Source organism: Papio anubis, chromosome 5 (assembly GCF_008728515.1).
Source record: "Papio anubis isolate 15944 chromosome 5, Panubis1.0, whole genome shotgun sequence".
Taxonomy (NCBI): Eukaryota; Metazoa; Chordata; class Mammalia; order Primates; family Cercopithecidae; genus Papio; species Papio anubis.
The window spans coordinates 119,534,800-119,559,487 of record NC_044980.1 but is presented as its reverse complement, the minus strand read 5'-3'; the positions used below and the strand labels follow the sequence as shown (position 1 = coordinate 119,559,487).

At 44.5% G+C, this 24,688-nt stretch overlaps 1 non-coding gene and 1 pseudogene across 2 annotated transcripts; one reads left to right on the top strand and one right to left on the bottom strand.

Moving 5' to 3' along the window:
* The first annotated feature begins 4,712 nt into the window (after nt 1-4,712).
* LOC116275096 lies at nt 4,713-4,814 on the top strand. Its single transcript, XR_004184061.1, has one exon. It is a non-coding gene; the product is annotated as a U6 spliceosomal RNA (small nuclear RNA).
* Nucleotides 4,815-14,033: 9,219 nt separating this feature from the next.
* LOC101022095 lies at nt 14,034-14,798 on the bottom strand (annotated as a pseudogene). The gene has a single exon (XR_648434.3). The product of XR_648434.3 is annotated as a protein UXT pseudogene (transcript).
* Nucleotides 14,799-24,688: the final 9,890 nt, after the last annotated feature.

Sequence of the window (24,688 nt, the reverse complement as noted above, 5' to 3'; positions counted from 1 at the left end):
GCCACTGCACTCCAGCCTGGGTGACAAAGCGAGACTCCGTCTCAAAAAAAAAAAAAAAAAAAAAAAAGACCAGCCTGGCCAAGATGGTGAAACCCCGTCTCTACTAAAAGTACAAAACTTAGTGGGGCACGGTGGTGGGTGCCTGTAATCCCAGCTACTGGGGAGGCTGAGGCAGAGAATTGCTTGAACCTGGGAGGCGGAGGTTGCAGTGAGCCAAGATCGTGCCACTGCACTCCAGCCTCGGTGACAGAGCGAGACTCTGTCTCAGAAAAAAAAAAGAAAAAAGAAAATCTGGGCCGGGCGCGGTGGCTCATGCCTGTAATCCCAGCGTTTGGGGAGGCCAAGGTGGGTTAATCACTTGAGGTCAGGAGATCGAGACCAGCGTGACCAACATGGTGAAACCCCATCTCTACTAAACATACAAAAATTAGCCGGTAGTGGTGGCACACGCCTGTAATCCTAGCTACTCAGGAGGCTGAGGCTGGAGAATTGCTTGAACCCAGGAGGCAGAGGTTGCAGTGAGCTGAGACCGTGCCACTGCACACCAGCCTGGGGGACAGAAAAAAAAAAGAAAATCTGGCTACAGATCTCATTCTGGCCTTTGGACTGGGAGCAACAAGAAGTGTGGAGAATGCTTTGGAGATACAGTGGGCTAATTTTACCAATCACTAGACAGATCAAACTGGGAGCATTTGAGGGAATAATGAGGTTTTGAGGATCAGGTAAATAAAAGCAAGACAGCACAGGACAGCAGGACAGTCAGGCATACCCACGTGTAAATCCTACTCAGTCAGTCCCTTTGTGACCCCTAGCAAGTTACTTAACATCTGCAAACCTTCATTTTTTCATTTGTAAAAAGCAGAGAAAGAACTACCATATAGGGATGTTGAAAGACTTGAATATGTTAGCATATGCCAAGGGTATCTGACACAAGGGTAGTACTCAGTACATATTTATTCCTTTGTCTTCCCCTACAAAAATAGATATTAGGATCCTTGCTTCCCAATTTTGAAAGGAACTATTTAATTTAGCCCATAAGGCATTATACTAAAAATCACTGCTTGTTACACATTGCATTTTCAAAATGTTAACTGTTTTACCTTGCCATACTCACTAATGTTTATATTGGCATGGAGTCAATATTTACACAAATATTGAATAGTGTGTGTAGTGATTGACTTACTATAACTTGATTCAATTTAACAAACTTTCAGTTACTGTTACTATAGTCGGCTCTAGAGAAATTATGAAATGATCAAGACGCAGAAACTAACAGGGTGTGCCAGGAAAGACCTGCATTGTTAGTAACCCAACCTCTCTCCAAACACAAGACGCTATGGCTTGAGTTTGGATTTCATAGCCAGTTGTATTGTTTTAGTGATTATTTCTTACATATCCTGGAACAGTTTGATTAATTTAAATTGACTTTTGTAATAGAAAGAATCACTTTCAGTTGATGTTGTGAAACTATAAACAGGCACCTAGTTATTGCAAAAAATGGAAGGAGATAAGATCTATTTTTCTTAGATACACATAATATTATAATCTAGATTTTCCCTTTGTGTGTCCCCACACCACATCCACATTTTGAAGAGAAAAAAAAAGAAAAAGCAATGCGTGCTCTCTACATGACCACAAGACCAACCACTACTGCCTGCTAGACAGAAAAAGGGTGGCATTAAGTGTGCAGCCATCTGCTTGTCACTGGCTCCTGGCGAGGCAAGAAAAGCTAATTAGCACCCTCACTCCACCCCCACTCTCGCCTCCATGCCCCACCATCTGGCTGGTCACCCCTTGCCGCCAACGTCAGTTTCTTCCTGCACCCTCTAGCTTGAGGAGGCCAGAGACATTTGCCTTCTTAGGAAGCGGCAAGAACAGGCTTCAGCAGCACCTTAAGCCGTGAATTTCTAAAACTGCAAAGAGATTACATAAATTACCTCCTCTCTCCGTCAGCAACGCTCTCTCCTTCGCTGATCCCTGTTATCTTACCTAAAACATCTTTTCCTCTTTATCCAGGAAAATAGGTCTGGAATCCAGTCTGTTTTGTAATTGACAGTTGTCTAATGATCAACAGGTACCTAATTCCTCTCTCATCAATTTTATTTAAGGATTTGGGGGCAGAAAATGGGATGCCAAATTATTCAGTAAATGTAGAGTATTTCACCATAAAGCCACAGGAAATGGTGAAAGGGGACATTTAATTGAAACAGTAGTGACAGCTCAAATCCCTCACTCATTAAAGAGATATAGAATAAATAGGACATCAGCTAAGCAGACTAAGATTTTAAGATTTCACAGAATAATCAGTGAACTTTCTAATGAGTAAACAAATACAGACTAGCTATCAGACTAGCTATCACCAGACAAGAAATACGATTATCCTATTTGCCTGAGAAATAATGCTATCTGGATAAACTGGTGTTTGTTTCACTAAAAAAAAAAAAAAAAAAGAAAAAAAAGAAGAAAGAAAAAGAAAAAGAAAAAAAATCTTGCTAACCTAGGATGCAATTTTTTTTTAAAAAACACGTTATTTTTTCCCTATACTTCTTTCTTGTTCTGACTTCTTTCTTCTCTTTTTCTAACTCGTAGTAATACAAGCCATATACTTTAAAAAACTTAACAGTGCCAGCTTAAAAAAGGAAAGGCAATAGGAAAATAGAAAATAAACTCTGGAAATTTCAAAACTGTAAATATTGGCTTAGAATATGAATCCGATTAGAATCTGAGAGATAAGCTGTAGCTAAGCTTACTATGAAAAGACTTGCTCCATAGTTATATTTCAAAAGCAACAATGTAAACTTGGAAAAGAAGACAAACTATAAAAAACTATGGAGTTTTGATGCCAGAATTTTTACCTCGCTATAATAACTTGGTAGAAGACATTGTCCAAGTGTATCTTTTTTAATTTTAATAACAGAAGGAAAGGTAGGCCAACTGACTTTAGTTTAGAATAGTTTTCTAAGTTAGATGAAATAATGCTGTGACCCAGATCTGAACAGAATACCAGATGCTTCCTACCTACAGGAGACATTTGCAATTTTTTTGACTGCTCACCCTCTGAACTGTCTTCCTATGTTTGAGGAATTCCTCACCATTTGAGTCTTAGTAAGAAACAGGGTCCTGCTCCCACTCTAGATGCTAAAAATCCATCCACCCATGTCAGCCACCTATTTCTTTTGCAGGCCTAGGTTTCGCCAATCAGGTGTAGCAGCTCCAGATTTTTTTTTTTTTTTTAAATATAGGATCTCACTCTGTCACCCAGGCAGGAAAGTGCAGTGGCACGATCTCGGCTCACTGCAACCTCCGCATCACCACATCGAGCTATTTTTTCGTATTTTTCACAGAGACAAAAAATGTTGCCCAGGCTGGCCTCAAACTCCTGAGTTCAAGCAATTCAGCTGCCTCAGCCTCCCAGAGTGCTGGGATTACAGGTGTGAGCCACCACCCCTAGCTCCAGAATTTTGACTCTGGAGTCAGTCACTCAAAGCAATGGAAGAGAGGCACGTCCATTCTGGTAGCCACACCCAGTTTCAAAAGACAGTCAGGGCCGGACGCTGTGGCTCACGCCTGTAATCCCAACACTTTGGGGGCCAAGGTGGGTGGGTCACTTGAGATCAGGAGTTCGAGACCAGCCCAGCCAATATGGTGAAACCATGTCTCTACTAAAAATACAAAAATGAGCTAGGCATGGTGGTGCACGCCTGTAATCCCAGCTAGTCAGGAGGCTAAGTCACGAGAATTGCTTGAACCTGTGAGGCACAAGTTGCAGCGAGTGGAGATCACACCACTGTACTCCAGCCTGGGTGACAGAGCAAGACTCCATCTCTGAAAAAAAAAGGAGTGGGGATGACAGCACCATCCTACGTGCTGGTGAGTGTGGCAGCTGTAGAGTCTCCTCCTCCTTGGCAGCAGCAATGACCTGCTCAGACACAATCTGGGACCCCAGTATGTAGCCTCCTTTGACCTTGGACTTCTTGCCCTCCCATGATTCTGTGAGCTACCCAAAATGTTTTCAATACTGTCCTTTTCTGCTTATGCCAGAATCAGTTTCTGTTACTGATTCTAAAGAACCCTAAGGGACACAGAGCCTCTGGAATAGTGACTTATAATTAAAAAGAGAGAGGAACCAGGACATGAAGTATAGTTTCTTATAAGCTGTGTAGTACTCACAAAAGACATCTAATTGAAGATAAGATCATTAATTTACGTGTGTATTTTTCCTTAATGTGAGCCAGGGAGGTGTTTCCAGGAGGACACATGGGGGAGCAGGGAGGCTGCGGAGGACAGGTGGGAGGGCCGGCGGGAGAAGGGGGCTCCGGCCTGGGGGAGGCGGGTTTCACTGACAGTTGGGAAATAGTGAAGGGAAACCTCATCCCTTTATCGAGGTCTAGGCCCCAAAACTCTTGCAAAATGCAGGGTTTGTATCTGAAGGCCTCTGGCCCGTGTGCCTGCTGCCATTCCCTCTGTCCCTGAGATCTGCAGAAGACAAAGGAGCTCCAGCCGCGCGTTCTTTGGGTGTGGAGAGGAGCAGAACAGGATGGAGCCTGCAGGTCATGCCAGGAGTCACCACAAGGCTGTGGCTGTCAGTTCAAGTACCAAGCTCAGGCAGCGGGATTGTAAGAACACCTGGGATGGAAAGCCATGTGCAGAGGATGAGGATATTAGACTACCTCTTTTACAAACAAAACTCTTTTAGTCTAAGCCTGATTATAGTGCGCCCTTTGGCTGTACATATACTAAAATTGGAATGATACAGAGAAGATTAGCGTGGTCCCTGTGCAAGTAAAATGCAAATTTGTGAAGCCTCCATTTAAAAAAAAAAAAAATTGGAGGCCAGCACAGTGGCTCATGTTTGTAATCCCAGCACTTTGAGAGGCTGAAGCGGGGGGATCATGAAGTCAAGAGATCAAGACCATCCTGGCCAACATGGTGAAGCCCCATCTCTACTAAAAATACAAAAATTAGCTGGGCGTGGTAGTGCACACCTGTAGTCCCAGCTACTCAGGAGCCCAACGCAGGATAATGGATTATCGCTGGAACCCGGGAGGCAGAGATTGCAGTGAGCTGAGATGGCAGCCATTGCATTCCAGCCTGGTGACAGAGCAAGACTCTGTCTCAAAAAAAAAAAAAAAAGGAAAGAAAATACAGCCTAGACATATATCGAGGCCTTCTGTCTAGAAAAATAAAAATAAAAATAAAAATTAACCAGGCCTGTTGACTTTCACCTGTAGTTCCAGCTGAGGCTGAGGTAGGTTGGAGGATTCCTTGACCCTGGGAGGTCGAGGCTGCAGCGAGCCTTGAAGCCATGATTACACCATTGCACTCCAGCCTGAGTGACACAGCAAGATCCTATCTCAAAAAAAAAAAAAAAAAAAGGCCTAGTTATAATAGAGCAATATTCTAAGTGTTTTGTTTGGGGTGATGAAAAAGTTTGGAAATAGTGCTAATGGTTGCACAACATCATAAATGTAAGTAGTGGCATCGAACTGTACACTTACAAATGGTGAAGATGGCAAGTTTTGTTGCACATGTTTTACCATAATTTTTATTTTTCACAATTTTTACAAATTAATAATTTTATATACCAAAACCCATTGAACTGTACACTTTAAGTAGATGAATTTTATAATATGTGAGTTATGTCTCAACAAAGCTGTTTTTGCTTTTCTTTTTTTGAGATGGAGTCTGGCTCTGTTACCCAGGCTGGAGTGCAGTGGAGCCATCTTGGCTCACTGCAACCTCCGCCCCACAGGTTCAAGAGATTCTCCTGCCTTAGCCTCCCAAGTGGCTGCTATAGCAGGCGTGCACCACAATGCCTGGCTAATTTTTGTTTTTATTATTATTATTATTGTTATTAATTTTTGAGACGGAGTTTTGCTCTTGTTGCCCTGGCTGGAATGCAATGGCGCCATCTCTGCTCACCCTAACTTCCGCCTCCCGGGTTCAAGCGATTCTCCTGCCTTAGCCTTCCCAGTGGCTGGGATTACAAGCATGAGCCACCGCACATGGCTAATTTTGTATTTTTAGCAGAGATGGGGTTTCTCCATGTAAGTCAGGCTGGTCTCCAACTCCCGACCTCAGGTGATCCGCCCACCTCAGCCTCCCAAAGTGCTGGGATTAGAGGTATGAGCCCCCGCTCCTGGCCTTAATTAATTTTTTTTTTTTTAAGGCTGGATAATAGAATGTTAGGAAGGAGCATGTCATTTAATGTGATGATCACTGTAGTACAGAAAATAAGCAAAACTTGCCTTTAGCTGTAATACGTGATTATAACATTAAAGTCTATGTGTGGTTGGCAATGGACTGCCCCCAGTTCTCTCTGAGAATTTCCTGATGTGTCCTCAGGAGTGGATGCTTCTCAGCCTTGTTTCTGCTGTGTAGTTCTATCCTATCACATCATCATGGCTCACTGGTCCAGAGGTGATCTCTGAGTAAAGAAGGAACAATTAGCTTCTCTTTTCCAGGAAGTAGACATTTTGAAGAAGCCCTTGAAGCAGCACTCTAAGGAGAAGGTCTCTGCACGTGTGCATGCTCACAGAGTTCTCCAGATGTGCCCTGGCTTCTGTCCCCTTGAGGCATGGTCTCCCACTCTTCCCTGGATTCAGAGTTGCTCTGGTATTCTAGTAGCGCCTCCACCTCTTGGTTTTTTGTTTTTTGCTTAAGCTGTTTTAGTTTTTAGTCCCTTGTGACCAGAGAATATTTAATTTAATATAATACAGCACAAATCTTTAATATGGTATTATTTCACTGCTAACACAGAATTTCTGGTTTATGGTAAAATAAAGATCATATGATCATCTGCCACTTCCCACTGTCCTTTCTGAAGTACAAGAACTCCAAACAGCTACAACTGATATGTTTTAAATTATTTGAAGGTAAGTTAACGCAGTGTTTTAGAAAATAATTTAAGGAATCTGGGGAAGAAATATGAAGTCTCTTAACTTATACGCTTTTTTTTTTTGTCCTGGGTAGTGTGTGTGTGTGTGTGTGTGTGTGTGTGTGTGTGTGTGTGTGTGTGTTTAAGTAAAATTACGTTATACTTCCTTTCAGAATTCCATCATCACTTGGGAGATTTCTGTGAATCATCACTAAAGCCATTCACTTTCTTATAACTAAACAAGAATCTTCTTCTGGAGTTAAGTATCAGATATGAATGTTCTCACTGACCTCCTCAGGAAGCAAAAGTCCTAAATCATTATATGGCAGTGAAGGTACAAAAAAAAAAAAAAAAAATCAGCAGGAAATAAAGCAGAACTGTTGCCAACACATACAAGCTGCAGTAGCACCCACAAAATGTGTAGTATCCATTCTAACACATTCATTGGACTGGATTACATTGTGTTATAGACTCAGTTAACTCTGGAAGAACATAATAGGTGTTTATTGTTTAACCTATAATGCAAAACATGATTAAGTCTATAGTCTCCAATTCTTCTCAAGTTCAAATGAAACCAACAATTTTGGTTTTGTCTAACATTCAGGATGTGTTTCTAATTGAACTGAAATCACAGTAATCACCTCCACTTTCTCTCTTGGGATCTCTATCATGAAAATTAATTGTATGATTTTGCCCCTCCCACCCAACCCCCCGTCTTCTGGAAGAAGCAATACTTGTACTTGCTGTACCTGAAAATCCCCATTCAGGGCAGAGGTAGGTATTATTGGCATTTGTCTGATCTCTGGTGTGCCCCAAAAGAAATGGCCTGAAACTGGGGGCATATTGAGTAAGATTGCAAATGGTGATTTGGGTTAGAATTCCAACCTGTAACTCACTCGAACATCCTTTCATTGACCTCTGCTCCAATTAATTACTGTTTTGTTTTGTTTTGTTTTGTTTTTTTGAGATGGAGTCTCATTCTATTGCCCAGGCTGGAGTGCAGTGGCTCAATCTCGGCTCACTGCAACCTCCAACTCCCGGGTTCAAGCAATTCTCTTGCCTCGGCCTCCCAAGTAGCTGGGATTACATGCACCTGCCACGACACCTGGCTAATTGTTTTATTTTCAGTAGAGACAGGGTTTCATCATGTTGGACCAGGTTCCTCTCAAACTCCTGGCCTCAGATTATCTGTCCGCCTTGGCCCCCCAAAGTGCTGGGATTACAGGCATGAGTCACTGGGCCTGGCCTAGTGTTCTTTATTACTCAAATAATTGTTATAAGAGAAGATCTTAAGAGAACTCCTAGTCCTACATTTTTGTGAGGATGTCTTATAAGACCACACATTTCCTGTTCTAAATGCAAATTTCAAACATTTCTTAGAGGTTTTTTGGTTAAGTTCAGTGAATGAGTCTTATTGTTACGTACAGGTAGTTGGATAGGCAGGAGCCAGACAGGAGAGGGCTCTCCCCAACCCACTAAGCATATCAGCAATTACGGCATTGCCTCTCTGAGTGCGATACTTTGGCAGCGCCAGGGAAAGGGCATTTCCTGATGGTCCACACCTGTTAATATCAAAATATTAATTGAATGCAAGCCCCAGGGAAAAGAAACTTCCTTCCTAGGCATGCATATTAAGAGGCAAAAATGGCGAAGCGTGATCTTCCAGGTAAACTCCACCGGAAAAAGGAAGAAAGCCTCAGATGGACATGCTTATAACTCCCTAAACACACTGCGCTGTGCTCAGTTCCAAAGGGTAAGGAGGACACTGCGCATGCGGGCAGCCCACCCTGAGGGAAGACTCATGGGAAAGAGGTGAGCTTATACAAGTCCTAGTATCGCCGGCGCGGTGGCTCATGCCTGTAATCACACCGCTGCACTGCAGCCTGTGACAGAGGGAGACTCTATCTCAAAAAAAATGTCCTAGTATCACAGTTAAATGGGGGCACTTGACTCTCCCTTTTTGTTCTTTGGGTCTCTTCCAAGTGTGCTTTCCTTCTTTCCTATTCTAAAGCCGTTTTAAATAAACTTCTACTCCTGCTCTGAAACTTGTCTCGCTCCTTATGCCCTTCAGTAGAATTCTTTCTTCTGAGGAGGCAAGAACCAAAGTTACTGCGTACCTATACAGATCTAAGGCTGGACAGGCGGCTGGTAACTCAGGGTGACTCCGATCGCTTCTGCTGGTAACATTATTGTCGACTGAAACTGACAATTCCCATCACACCCAGTGAGTCCTGGAGCACCAGAGCCCTGACCAATTCACCTTTGCATGCCTAGTGCCTAGCATCATTCCTGCTATTAGGAAGTTTAATAAATATTTATCAAATAAGCAGATCATTTATCCTTCCTACTGGGCTTTTCTTCTCAGAGAGATTAAGAGCCACGTGGACTTAAACTTTAGATTGGACACAGATCTGACAAATTTGATGCACAGGGAAAGGACTTAAAACATTTATTTAACATATATTTGTCGAATTAAATAAAAAGTAGTATGTTAAGAAAAAACAAAGATATTTCAAATATAGAGTCTTCAGTGAAGTTGTAGAGACTGAAAAAGGAATATACTTTTTTAAAACAACCAGGGTGGGCATGGTGGCTTATGCCTGTAATCCTGACACTTTGGTAGGCTGAGGTGGGTGGATTGCTTGAGCTCAATAATTTTGGCAATATAGAAAGACCGCATAGCTACAAAAAAATCAAAATAAATTTTTAAAAAGCAATAAACCAGGCGCAGTGGCTCACACCTGTAATCCCAACACTTTGGGGGGCCAAGGCGGGCAGACCACAAGGTCAAGAGTTTGAAACCAGCATGGCCAACATGGTGAAACCCCATCTCTACTAAAGATACAAAAAATTAGTAGGACGTGGTGGTGCGTGCCTGTAATCCCAGCTACTCGGGAGACTGAGGCACAATTGCTTGAACCCGGGAGGCGGAGGTTGCAGTGAGCCAAGACTATGCCATTGCACTCCAGCCTGGGCCACAGGGCAAGATTCCGTCTCAAAAAGAAAGAAAAAAAGAAGGAATGAAAAGAAAGAATGAAAGAGAAAGAAAGAAAAAGAGAGAGAGAGAAAAGAAAGAAAGAAAGAAAGAAAGAAAGAAAGAAAGAAAGAAAGAAAGAAAGAAAGAAAGAAAGAAGGAAAGAAGGAAAGAAAGAAAGAAGGAAAGAAAGAAAGAAAGAAAGAAAGAAAGAAAGAAAGAAAGGAAGGAAGGAAGGAAGGAAGGAAGGGAAAGAAAGAAAAGAAAGAAAGAAAGAAAGAAAGAAAGAAAAAGAAAGAAAGAAAGAAAGAAAGAAAGAAAGAAAGAGAAAGAAAGAAAGAAAGAAAGAGAAAGAAAGAAAGAAAGGAAGGAAGGAAGGAGGGAGGGAAGAAAAGAGGGAGGGAGGGAAGGAAAGAAGGAGGGAGGGAAAGAAAGAAAGAGAAAGAGAGGGAGGGAAAGAAAGAAAGAGAAAGAGAGGGAGGGAAAGAAAGAAAGAGAAAGAAAGAAAAAAGGAAGGAAGGAGAAAGAAAAGAAAAGAAAACCACAACCCACTAAAAATCCCTGGGTTTTGTGCTTGGAGCCAAAGAAGTAGGCTTCAAAGCAAGCGCCACTGAAGGGAAATCCTGGTGGGCTGGGGATCTGGGGGCGGGCCTCAAGTGAGAGGTAGTCACCGACTGTGAAGCCTGAGCAAGAGTCAGACACAACGACAAACCAACCACTTCCACCTACACAGGGTTCCTAAATAGTCACCACCCCCACTCTTTTCAGTTGGATGATGAGTCAACTAAAACTCTCATCAAAGCTGCCAGGCTTTTCGCCCCCTGCTGTTTTTAGACCCAAGACAAAATCCTCAAGGCATTGAAGGAGATCAGAATCTGCCACCCCTAAATATGCCACTTCCGCATAAAGATGAGTTTGAGCTGATGGCAATTAGGAAGCAGCACATGAAAGAACTCCATGTCCTCCCACTTTCTGCCTATAAGCAGGGCATAAAAGCCTCCTTGTAAAGGTGTTTTCTTTTTCCATATCAGAGAGGGGAAAATGACTCTTATTTGCATAACAAGGCTTACTAAGCAACACTTATCTGCTATACATTTCCTGGTCACCTTCCTGCCATTTACCACTTTTAGAAGCCCAAACTCTTTTTCCTCTGTCTGGTCACTTCTCTACCACTTATTGCTTTTCATTAAAATGGTATATAGCCGGCACGGTGGCTCACGCGTGTAATCCCAGCATTTTGGGAGGCAGAGGTGGGCGGTTCATGAGGTCAGGAGATCGAGACCATCCTGGCTAACACGGTGAAACCCCATCTCTACTAAAAATACAGAAAATTAGCCAGGCATGGTGGTAGGCGCCTGTAGTCCCAGCTACATGGGAGGCTGAGGCAGGAGAATGGTGTGAACCTGGGAGGCGGAGCTTGCAGTGAGCCAAGATCGCGCCATTGCACTCCAGCCTGGGTTGACAGAGCAAGACTACGTCTCAAAACAAATAACATAAAATAAAATGGTATATAAGCCCTTAGGTCTAACTACCTCTCTGGATTTGCACTTTATTTCTGTAAAGTCCCTGTGCACATAAAAATATTAACATTAATAAATGCTATGATTTGAATATTTATCCCATCCAAAACTCATGTTGAAATTTAATTTTCAGGCTGGGTGTAGTGGCTGACGCCTGTAAACCCAGCACTTTGGGAGGCTGAGGCAGGTGGATCATCTGGGGTCAGGAATTCAATACCAACCTGGCCAACATGGTGAAACCCAGTCTTTAGTAAAAATACAAAAATTAGCTGGGCATGATGGTGCACACCTATAATCCCAGCTACTCTGGAGGCCAAGGCAGGAGAATCGCTTGAACCTGGGAGGCAGAGGTTGCAGTGAGCCAAGACTGCGCCACTGCACTCCAGCCCGGACGACAGAGGGAGACTCCATCTCAAAAAAATTTTAAAAAAGAAAAGAAATTTTGCCGGGCGCGGTGGCTCAAGCCTGTAATCCCAGCACTTTGGGAGGCCGAGGCGGGTGGATCACGAGGTCAGGAGATCGAGACCATCCTGGCTAACATGGTGAAACCCCGTCTCTACTAAAAATACAAAAAACTAGCCGGGCGTGGTGGTGGGGGCCTGTAGTCCCAGCTACTCGGAGGCTGAGGCAGGAGAATGGCGGGAACCTGGGAGGCGGAGCTTGCAGTGAGCCGAGATCGCGCCACTGCACTCCAGCCTGGGTGACACAGGGCGAGACTCCGTCTCAAAAAAAAAAAAAAAAAAAAGAAAAGAAATTTAATTTTCAATGTGATAATGTTACCGGGGAGGGGAGGCTTTTAAGAGGTGAATAATGAATTAATGGGATAGTGTGGGACTGGTGGCTTTATAAGAAGAGGAAGAAAGATCTGAGCTAGCATACCTAGCCCCATCACCATGCAATGCCCTACACTGCCTTGTCACACTGTAGAGAGTCTCCACCAGCAAGAAGGCCCTCACCAAGTGCAGCCCTCTGACCTTGGACTTCTCAGCTTTTATAACTTTTTTGTCAGCCGAGCATGGTGGCTCACGGCTGTAACCCCAGCACTTTGGGAGCCCGAGGTAGGTGGATCACCCTGATCATGAGGTCAGGAGTTCGAGACCAGCCTGGCCAACCTGGAGAAACCCCGTCTCTACTAAAAATACAAAAATTAGCTGGGCATGGTGGCACACACCTGTAGTCCCAGCTGCTCAGGAGGCTGAGGCAGGAGAATCGCTTGAACCCGGGAGGCAGAGGTTGCAGTGAGCCAAGATCGTGCCACTGCACTCCAGCCTGGGCAACAAAATGAGACTCCATCTCAAAAAGAAAAACAAAAAATATTTTTTGTCTATATGTTATCCAGTTTCTAATATTCTGCTCTAAGCAACAAAAAACAAAGAGAAGTAACATATACCTTTGCTACTGTTAATGTCTTTTGTGAGTTTAATTTGCAGGCCTCACTTACTAAACCGATGAGGAAAGGTTTTGTTTTGTTTTGTTTTGTTTTTCTCCCTTACAGCCTAACAGAAAACAAAACAAAACAAAACAAAAAACTTCTCCAATAAAATAGTGCACTTGAAGAAAGAGTTACTGTTTTTGGCAAGTGTTCGCTAAAGGGTTAACTCAGCATCTCCCCTTCCCAGGAGTCTTGTGTGGGAGGAGAGAGGAGAGGACTGATTACATTCTTTCTCCACATAAACTTTCACCCACCCTCCTTCTGAAAATAACTCTTTATCTAGAACTTAAGTGGGATGGGGTCTAATGGAATTTCATGTGTGAAATTTTTATTTTTTTAATATGAGAACAAGAAACAACAAACTAGTGCAGCAAATGCCACTAAATTGTACACTTAAAAATGGTTAATGGTTCATTTTATTTCTGTGAATTTTACCTCAATACAAAAAAATGAGTAAAACTACCTTAATTTGGGATCTCTGAAAATCTTTCCTGGTCATGAAATTTGTCCATCCTGTTTTGGGTTTGTAAAGGGCTGGATCAAAACTGAAAAGAATTTAGCCCTGTGAAGATGCCTTGGACACAAAGTTTGAGGTGTGGTCCCAGCTCTGCTTCATCTTGGGGATCCTTTACTCTTTACTCTCACTACGCCTCCATTTCTTTTCTTTTTTTTTTTTTTTTTTTTTTTTTTTTGTTTTTGAGACAGTCTCTCACTCTGTCACCCAGGCTGGAGTGCAGTGGCACGATCTCTGCTCACTGCAAGCACCGCCTCCTGTGTTCACGCCATTCTCCTGCCTCAGCCTCCGGAGTAGCTGGGACTACAGGCGCCTGCCACCAGGCCTGGCTAATATTTTGTATTTTTAGTAGAGATGGGGTTTCACCGTGTTAGCCAGGATGGTCTCGATCTCCTGACCTCATGATCCGCCTGCCTCGGCCTCCCAAAGTGCTGGGATTACAGGCTTGAGCCACCGCGCCTGGCACTGCGCCTCCATTTCTATTATGAAATAGCAGATTTGAATATCGGATCTCTTCCAGATGTAAACTGTTTGATTTAGAATCAAGAGGTGATTTACATCTTTATTGTTATCTTTCAGTAGGGTTCCTTCTACGTTGCATTATTCCGTAAGGCTAGAGACTGTGATCTGATATAAGCATTGAAACCCAAGCAAATCATTTTCACTGGTGTCTCTTCTTATTTATTTATTTATTTATTTATTTATTTATTTATTTTGGCATTCAGGCTCTTTAATGTCTGAGGATGGGGGGAAGAAGTCAATGGTGAGGCTTCTCTGGGAAATTCTGCAGGCCTTGTAGTTCTCTAAGTCCCTCTAGCAACATGTGGATATGGGCTTTCATATTCATGGAGTCCCTGGTGAGGCTGTTGCTGAGCTCTGTGAGGAGAGAGCTCTTACGATCAATGAACTTGAGAGCTTCTGCCAGTGTCAACTCCAGGAAAAAACCATATCCCAGGGCCACATAGATGCATGAAGTATCTGGGACCACCGTGTCAGTGAAGAAGTTACAGCCAAATCTACCTGCATATATAACTCTGAGTGCTTAGCTTCCTGGAGTCGCTCAATGACGTTTCTCAGTTGAAGGTATTTGGCCAGCTGCTCATGTATCTTGTCTCGATGGTCCAGCACCTTTCGCAAGTCCCGCTGCAGCATGTCACTGATGAAGGTCTTATGGCGCAGCACTGTCTCCCTCGTGGCCTCCACTGCCCACCACTTAGGGGGCGTTGCCATGATGGGCTCCTCAGGGCCGCCAGCAATAAGCTGGTGTCTCCTTACCTAGGTACTCATTCATCCAGAAAATCCAAACAAACAAACACGAAACAAAAAGGCCAGACACTGTGGCTCACATCTATAATCCCAGCCCTTTGGGAGGCAGAAATGGGTGGACGGATCGCCTGAGCTCCAGACCAACCTTGGCAACATGGCGAAACCCTGTCTCTACAAAATAAACAAAAATTAGCCAAATGTCGTGGTGCACGCCTGTAGTCCCAGGTACAGGGGAGGCTGAGAAGCAAGGATCCCTTGAGCCCAGGGGTCTGAGGCTGCAGTGAGCTGTGACTGCACCACTGGATTCTAGCAGGGGTGACAGAGTAAGACCCTGTCTCAAAAAACAAACAAACACAACACAAAATGAAAACAGTAACAATTTAACATATTCCAAGATGCAAAACTAAATAAAACCCAATTCTATCCCCAAGAAGTTTGCAGTCCACTGATCATTACGTAACTACAGTTGGCCCTTCCTCTCTGTGAGTTCAGCATTCGTGAATTCAACCAACTACGGATTGACAATATTTGGAAAATGCTTTGGCATGGTGGCTCACAGCTGTAATCTCAGCATTTTGGGAGGCTGAGATGGGTGGATGACTTGAGCCCAGGAGTTCAAGACCAGCCTGGGCAACGTGGCAAAAGCCCATGTCTACAAAAAATACAATAATTAGCTAGGAATGGTGGTGCATGCCTGTAGCTCCAGCTACTCAGCTACTGGGAGGCTGAGGTGAATCCCTTGAGCCTGGTAGGTTGAGGCTGCAGTGAGCTGAGATCATGTTACTGCACTCCAGCCCAACAGAGCCAGATTCTGTTTCAAAAAAAAAAAAAAAGAAAGAAAACAATATTCATCTGTTTTGAACATGTACAGATTTCTTTCTTATTATTCTGTAAACAATACAGCATAACAACCATTTATATAGTATTTACATTGTATTAGGTATTATATGTAATCCAGAGGTGATTTAAAGTATATGGGAGGATATGGATAGGTTATAAATATGTCACCATTTTGTATCAGGGACTTCAGCAGCCTTGGATTTTGGTATCTACGGGACTCCTAGAACCAATCCCCCAGGAATGCCAAGGAAAAACTGTATTTACATAAACACAAATCACCAGTGCCCAGGAACGGCTTGGTTAGCAGTAAGGGGAAAGCACTATAGGTCTCCAATAGTTCGTGTAAATCAACTTCGCCCAGGGAGCTGGGAAAGCGGGTGAATCTGAGGATGGAGAGGCTGGGGAAGCACCAGCCAGGCAGAGAACACAGGTAAAGGTGGGGTTAGGGCAGATGAGAATGTGAGCTGGAGTCATGGCCTGAAAAGCCTCATATACACTATTATTCCTACCACGAAGATGAAGAACTCAGGCCTGGCATCTGAAACATGTGGCTCCCTATAGAGTCTTACTTATAGAGAGAAAAATAGAATTATCTTACAGTGGAGAAAACTGGCAAACACATCCTTATCCTGAGATCAAAGTTAGAAATCACCAGATGAGAAGAAATTGACGTCATGTGCTTACTGGATATAATGCACTGAGAATTCTGTGAAGTTTCTGCCAAAAATACCTCCACTGAATTTAGTCATAAGGCTTCAGCCAAACCCAAACTTGAAGAACACTCTACAAAATAAATGACCAGTATTTTTCAAAAATATTAATGTCGGCCAGGTGTAGCGGCTTATGCCTGTAATCCCAGCACTTTGGGAAGCTAAGGTGGGAGAATTGTTTAAGGCCAGGAGTTGGAGACCAGCCTGGGCAACATAGCAAGACCCCATATCTATTAAAAAAATTAATGTCATGGCCGGGCGCGGTGGCTCAAGCCTGTAATCCTAGTACTTTGGGAGGCCGAGACGGGCGGATCACGAGGTCAGGAGATCGAGACCATCCTGGCTAACATGGTGAAACCCCGTTTCTACTAAAAAATACAAAAAAAAAAAAAAAACTAGCTGGGCGCAGTGGCAGGCGCCTGTAGTCCCAGCTACTCAGGAGGCTGAGGCAGGAGAATGGCATAAACCGGGGAAGTGGAGCTTGCAGTGAGCTGAGATCTGGCCACTGCACTCCAGCCTGGGCAACAGAGCGAGACTCCGTCTCAAAAAAAAAAAATTAATGTCACGAAAGAAAAAAAAGAAATTGATTGTTTCCAATTAAAGACAACTAAAGAGACATATTCACTGAACACAATACATGATGCAGGATTTATTTTGCCATAAAGAACATTATTTGGACAACTGGAAGGATCTGAATAAGATCTATTATTATCGGGGGAAACCCCACCCCCGATATTCAGTGTGGGTTCTTTTCTATTTCCCTAAGTGTCGGCTGGTCTGAGAAATAAAGGGAAAGAATACAAGAGAGAGAAATTTTAAAGCTGGGTATCCAGGGGAGACATCACATGTTGGCAGGTTCCGTGATTTCCCTGAGCCATAAAACCAGCAAGTATTTATTAGTGATTTTCAAAAGGGGAGGGAGTGCACGAATAGGGTGTGGGTCACAGAGATCACATGCTTCACAAGGTAATAAAATATCACAAAGCAAATGGAGGCAGGGCGAGATCACAGGACCACAGGACAGGGCGAAATAAAAATTGCTAATGAAGTTTTGGGCACACATTGTCATTTATAACATCTTATCAGGAGACAGGGTTTGAGAGCAGACAACCTGTCTGACCAAAATTTATTAGGCGGGAATTTCCTCATCCTAATAAGCCTGGGAGCGCTACAGGAGACCCGGGGCTTATTTCATCCCTTTGGCTTTGACCATAAACGACAGCCACCCCCAAAGAGGCCATTTCAGAGGCCTACCCTCAGGGGCCATTCTCTTTCTCAGGGATGTTCCTTGCTGAGAAAAATAATTCAGTGATATTTCTCCTATTTGCTTTTGAAAGAAGAGAAATATGGCTCTTTTCCGCCCGGCTCACTGGCAGTCATAGTTAAAATTAGCTCCCTTGTTCCCTGAACATTGCTGTTATCCTGTTCTTTTTTCAAGGTGCCCAGATTTCATATTGTTCAAACACACATGCTCTACAAACAATTTGTGCAGTTAACGCAATCATCACAGGGTCCTGAGGTGACATATATCCTCCTCAGTTTATAAAGATGATAGGATTAAGAGATTAAAGTAAAGACAGACATAGGAAATCACAAGGGTATTGATTGGGGAAGTGATAAGTGTCCATGAAATCTTCACAATTTATGTTATTCTGCCAGTGGCTTCAGCTGGTCCCTCCATTCAGGGTCCCTGACTTCCCACAACATCTTATCAATAATAATATTGTATCAATGATCATTTCCTGACTTTCTGGTTATGTAAGAGAATGCCCTTATCTTTAGGAAATAGTAACTGAAGTATTAAGAGGTAAAGCCTAAAAAATTTAAAAGGTTGGACATGGTGGCTCACACCTGTATTGGAGCACTTTGGGGGGCCAAGGAGGGAGGATTGCTTGAGGCCAGTTCAAGATTAGCTTAGTCAACATAGTAAGACCCCTTCTTAAAACAAAATGAAACAAAACAAAACAAAATTTTTTTTTGAGATGAAGTCTCATTCTGTGGCCCAGGCTGGAGTGCAGTGGCGTGATCTCGGCAAGCTCCACTTCCTGGGTTCATGCCATTCTCCTGCCTCAGTCTCCCAAGTAGCTGGAGCTACAGGTGCCCGCCACCACACCCAGCTAATTTTTTTGTATTTTTAGTAGAGATGGGGTTTCACCACGTTAGCCAGGATGGTCTCAATCTCCTGACCTCATGATCTGCCCACCTTGGCCTCCCAAAAAGCTGGGATTACAGGTGTGAGCCACTGTGCCTAGCCTTTTGGTTTTTTTTTTTTTTGAGACAGAGTCTCGCTCTGTCACCAGGCTGGAGTACAGTGGTATGATCTCAGCTCACTGCAACCTCCACCTTCCAGGTTCAAGCGATTCTCCTGCCTCAGCCTCCCAAATAGCTGGGACTACAGGCGTGTGCCACCATGCCTAGCTAATTTTTGTATTTTTAGTACAGACAGGGTTTCACCATGTTGGTCAGGCTGGTCTTGAACTCCAGACCTCAAATGATCTGCCCACCTTGGCCTCCCAAAGTGCTGGGATTACAGGCATGAGCCACCGAGCCCAGCCTAATTTTTTTTTTTAAGGAGAAAAAAAAATTCCTTCATCACAGAACATTCTGTTTTAGAAAATACTCCAGCACTGATTCCATTCCTATGGCTTTTGTGCCTTGTCCCCTGGATTCCTCCTGCCAGAGCAGACTGCACAGCAGGTGTGCCCACTCCAGGCCCAAGGTGTGGCCAAAGCACAACTGGGTTTCTCTTGGGAGCAGTTAGGCATGTGGACTTGAGTGCACCTGTGTGTATGCAAGGCCCTTCATAGTGCCTGACAAATCCAGTGGTGGGGAGAAAAAAGGGCCAGCAGTGAGCTGAGGCATTGGGGCCAGGGTCCAGCTCTCCAACACTGTCACATTAAGATGCAGAATTCTGACCTCCCAAGTACTTGGGAGGTATAACCGTTAAGGCAAGAAGACAGACATATAGATATATGTCAAAAACATATATATATAGAGAGAGAGACTGAGTTTCACTCTTGTGGCCCAGGCTGGAGTACAATGGCGCGATCTTGGCTCACTGCAACTTCTGCCTCCCGAGTTCAAGCAATTCTCCTGCCTCAGCCTCCTGAGTAGCTGGGATTACAGGTGCATGACATCTTGCCTGGCTAATTTTTCTATTTTTAGTAGAGGTAGGGTTTCATCATATTGGTCAGGCTGGTCTCAAACTCCTGACTTCAGGTGATCAGTCTACCTTGGCCTCCCAAATCGCTGGGATTACAGGTATGAGCCACTGTGCCTGGTCTTTTTCTTTTCTTTTTTTTTTTTTTTTGAGACAGAGTTTCGCTTTTGTTGCCCAGGCTGAAGTGCAATGGCGTGATCTCGGCTCACTGCAACCTCCATCTCCCAGGTTCAAGAGATTCTCCTGCCTCAGCCTCTCAAGTAGCTGGGATTATAGACATGCGCCACCATGCCCAGCTAATTTTGTATTTTTAGTAGAGACAGGGTTTCTCCATGTTGGTCAGGCTGGTCTCAAACTCCTGACCTCAGGAGATCCACCCTCCTCGGCCTCCCAAATTGCTGGGATTACAGGCATGAGCCACGGCATCTGGCCTGACAGACATATTTTATTTAACAGTTTGTTGGCTTAACTGGTAACTTTTAAATATTTTGACATATGGTATGTGGGATCTCCATTTATCCTTCAGTTCCAAGCCCACTATTGTTATGGGTGGGTGCTTCACAGCCTGTGAAAGAGTATAATAACAATTCTCTACTGGAAAGCAACCAATCTTTTTGCTGGTTGAACCTGAAAACACTTGTACTATGTAAAACATTTCTTTTGCCATTGGGTTGCCTTTAGTACTCACAGGTACATCATGAGTGGTCACAGTATACCATGAGAGAGACACTCTCCCTGGTCTGTTTTCTTTTCCCAGTTTTTACCCATTTCTTCTCCCTTATAAACCCCAGGCTCCAACCTGTTTTTTTTTTTTTTTTTTTTTTTGAGACGGAGTCTGGCTCTGTTGCCCAGGCTGGAGTGCAGTGGCCAGATCTCAGCTCACTGCAAGCCCTGCCTCCCGGGTTCACGCCATTCTCCTGCCTCAGCCTCCCGAGTAGCTGGGAGTACAGGCGCCCGCCACCTCGCCCGGCTAATTTTTTTTGTATTTTAGTAGAGACGGGGTTTCACCGTGTTAGCCAGGATGGTCTCGATCTCCTGAACTCGTGATCCGCCCGTCTCGGCCTCCCAAAGTGCTGGGATTACAGGCTTGAGCCACCGCGCCCGGCCTCCAACCTGTTGACATACACCACACAATAAGGGTCCTTGACACAGTGGCCCCTGGTTCCATTCTGGAAGGACGTCAGGCCTGAACATTCAGGTTTATCTGCAGCATCTACAAGCAGAAAACAAAACTTTCTCTTGCTAAAATTGTTTGCCTTTGATGGCATAAATTCTGGGGCCTTATGTCAAAAATTTGGGGGTGGAGGGTGTTACATAGGAAAGAAAAAAAATCCCTTTCTTTCACATTTGGTTATTAAAACTTAAAAACTTTTCATTATCCTTATGCAATTGACGTTTTATAAGTACCTGGTATCAAAAGAGTGAACAGATAACCTGCGGATTGGGAGAAAACATTTGCAAGCTGTGACTCCAACAGGGGACTAATATCCAGAATTTACAAAGGACTCAACAGAAAACCACAAACAATTTATTTAAAAAGTGTATAAATAGGCTGGGCGTGGTGGCTCACGCCTGTAATCCCAGCACTTTGGGAGGCCGAGGTGGGCAGATCACAAGGTCAGGAGTTCGAGACCAGCCTGGCCAATATGGTGAAACCCCCGTCTCTATTAAATGGGGGGTGAAACCCCCGTCTCTATACAAAAATTAGCTGAGCATGGTGGTGGGCGCCTGTAGTCCCAGCTACTCGGGAGGCTAAGGCAGGAGAATAGCTTGAACCCAGGAGCTGGAGGTTGCATTGAGCTGAGATGGCGCCACTGCACTCCAGCCTGGGCAACAGAACAAGACAAGACTCCATCTCTAAATAAAAAAATAGATAAGTAAATAAATAAATATCAGGGCCCTTTCCTCTCAGATATCCCTCTCCCTACATAGAGAGAGCTGTTTCTCTTTCTCTTCCCTTCCGCCTACTAAACCTCTGCTCCTAAACTCCTTGTGTGTGTCTGTGTCCTAAACTTTCCTAGTGGGAGACGATGAACCCCACGGTATATGCCCCAGACAACTAGCCACTTCTCACTTATAAGTAGGAGCTAATCCCAGCTACTCTGGAGGCTGAGGCAGAAGAATCGTTTGAACCTGGGAAGCGGAGGTTGCAGTGAGCCGAGATCATGCCACTGCACTCCAGCCTGGGCTACAGAGCGAGACTCCATCTCAAAGGCAAAAAACAAAAAAACAAAACAAGTAAGTGGCGGCTAAATAATGTGTATACATGGACATAGAGTGTGGGATACTACACATGGGAGAGTTGGAAGACTGTGAGGATGGGAGGGGGAGGAATGATGAGAAGTTACTTAATGGGTACAAGTGACACTATTCGGGTGATGGTTACATTAAAAGTCCAGAAAATATATCCATGTAGCAAAACCTCACTTGTATCCCTTGAGTTGGAAAGTTGGAAGACTAGGAGGGTAGGAGAGGCAGGAAGGATGAGAAGTTACTTAATGGGTATAAGTTAAACTATTCGGGTGATGGTTATATTAAAAGGCCAGACAATATACCCATGTAGCAAAACCTCACTTGTATCCCTTGAGTTTATACAAAAAAAGGAAAGGGGTCTCTCCTTGCGGCGCTGCAGGAGAGCAGAGTACGAGGCTGTGGCGCAGGGAGTCACGGCGGGACAAACCTTTAGAAAGTTTCTTCCACTCTGACCGAGTATTGGTTGAAAGGAGTACTGCCGAAACTGTAACCAATGGAGGCATCATGCTTCCAGAGAAATCTCAAGGAAAGGTACTGCAAGCAACAGTAGTCGCTATTGGACTGGGTTCTAAAGGAAAGGGGAGAGATTCATCCAGTTAGCATGAAAGTTGAAGATAAAGTTCTTTTCCCAGAATATGGAGGCATCAAAGTAGGTGTAGGTGACAAGGCTTTTGAGGCAATCTCATTCTTGTCACCCAGGCTGGAGCCGCAGTGGCGCTGACCCCACCACTGCCACTTTGGCCTCCCCGGTTTCCCCAAGCGATTCTCCTGCCTCAGCCTCCCACGCAGTAGCTGGGATTACAGGCACCTGCCACCACGCCCAGTTAATTTGTTTTGTATTTTAGAGGATGTGATAAGGTTTCACTCATGTTTGTCGGGCCAGGCTGGTCTTGAATTCCTGGATCTCAGGTGATTCACTTCCTCTGCCTCAGCCTCCCAGTATTTCAGGATTACAGGCGTGAGCCACTGTGCCCAGCCATGATGCCTCTCTTATTTAGAGATGGTGACATTCCCTTTTTTTTTTTTTTGAGGTGGAGTCTCGGTCTGTCGCCTGGGCTGGAGTGCAGTGGCTTATCTCTTTCACTGCAAGCTCCACTCCAGGTTCATGCCATTCTGCCTCTAGCCTCCTGAGTAGCTGGGACTACAGGTTTCTACCACCACGCCTCTGGCTAATTTTTGTATTTTTAGTAGAGATGGGCTCTCACCTGTTAGCCAGGATGGTCTTTTTTTGAGACGGAGTCTCATTTCTGTCAGCCCCAGGCTGGAGTGCAGTGGCCGGATCTCAGCTCTCACTGCAAGCTCCGGCCCCGGGTTTACGCCCCATTCTGCCTCAGCCTCCCGGTAGCTGGGACTACAGGCTCACCTCGGCCCCGCTAAGCTTTTTTGTATTTTTAGTAGAGACGAAGTTTCACTGTGTCAGCCAGGGATGGCTCCTGGATCTCCTGACTCCTGATCCGCCACCGGCCTCCCAAAGTGCTGGGATTACAGGCTTGAGCCATCAAGACTGCCAGCCAGGTGGGATGGTCTTGATCCTGATCTCATGGCTCCACCTGGCCTCGGCCCCTCCCAAAGTGCTGGGATTACAGGCGTGAGCCACCATACCTGGCCGAGATGGTGACATTCTTGGAAAACATGTAGACTGAAATAAGTCACTACTGAAATGGCATCAATGTGAAGCTGCCTATTCCACTGAAGTTCTGAAATCTTTCATCATGTAAATACTTTCTATATCTCTTATAATAAACTAATGATAACTAATGGAAAAAAAAGGAAAAAATGTGGTGGAAAATAATTGAAAACATACAGAGATTGCAAATTTTCTTTTTTTTAAGAGATAGGGTTTTGCTCTGTTGCCCAGGCTGGAGTGTAGTGGTGATCATGACTCACTGCAGCCTTGACCTCCTGAACTCAAGTAACCTCCCAACTCAGCCTCCCAAGTACCTGGGATCACACAGGTGTGCACCATCATGCCCAGCTAAGTTGCTTTTATTTTTTGTAGAGATGAGGGGCAGGTCTCTCTATGTTGCCCAGGCTGGTCTTGAACCCCTGGGCCTCCTCCCACCTCAGTCTCCCAAAGTGCTGGAATTATAGGCATTAGCCACCATGCCCAACTGTAAGCTTTGTGTATGTATGTGTGTGTGTGGAGGAGGAGGGTGAGGTGGGGTGGTAGGTGGGACAGAGTCTTGCTCTGTAGCCCAGGCTGGAGTGCAGTGGCATGATCTCAGCTCACTGCAACCTCCGCCTCCTGGGTTCAAGCAATTCTCCTGCTTCAGCCTCCCAAGTAGCTGGGATTACAGGCTCACATGCCCCACCTTTTTTTTTTTTTTTTTTTTTTTTTGTAGTTTTACTAGAGACGGGGTTTCACTATTTTGGCCAGGCTGGTCTCGAACTCCTGACCTCAGGTGATCCACCTGTCCTCCAACTGTAAGGTTTTTTTTTTTTGTTTTTTTTTGTTTTTTTTGAGATGGAGCAACCTCAGGATCTGGGCTCATCGCAACCTTCACCTCCCAGATTCAAGCGATTCTCCTGCCTCACCCTCCTCAGTAGCTGGGATTATAGGCATGTACCAGCACTCCTGGCTAATTTTGTATTTTTAGAAGAGACAGAGTTTCTCCATGTTGGTCAGGCTGGTCTCAAACTCCTGACCTCAGGTGATCTACCCGCCTCGGCCTCCCAAAGTGTTGAGATTACAGACGTGAGCCACCGCACCTGGTCAATAAAAGGTATTTTAAAGAAATCTAGGCTCGGTGGCTCACGTCTGTAATCCCAGCACTTTGGGAGGCCGAGGCGGGCAGATCACCAGATCAAGAGATACAGCCCATGCTGGCCAACATGGTGAAATCCCGTCCCTACTGAAAATATGAAAATTAGCCGGGCATCATAGTGGGTGCCTGTAGTCCCAGCTACTAGGGAGGCTGAGGCAGGAGAATCGCTTGAACCCAGGAGGCAGAGGTTGCACTGAGCCAAGATCGCGCCACTGCACTCCAGCCTGGGTGACAGAGTGAGACTCTAAAAAAAAAAAAAAGCTATGTTTGTTAGTTTCGTTATTAACTGTAATTTTTGGGGGCTTTTTAAAAAGGTAAGGCCTGAGTTAGTCATTCACAGAGAGTCTGAAAAGGTTAATTAGAAACAGCTGGAGGCA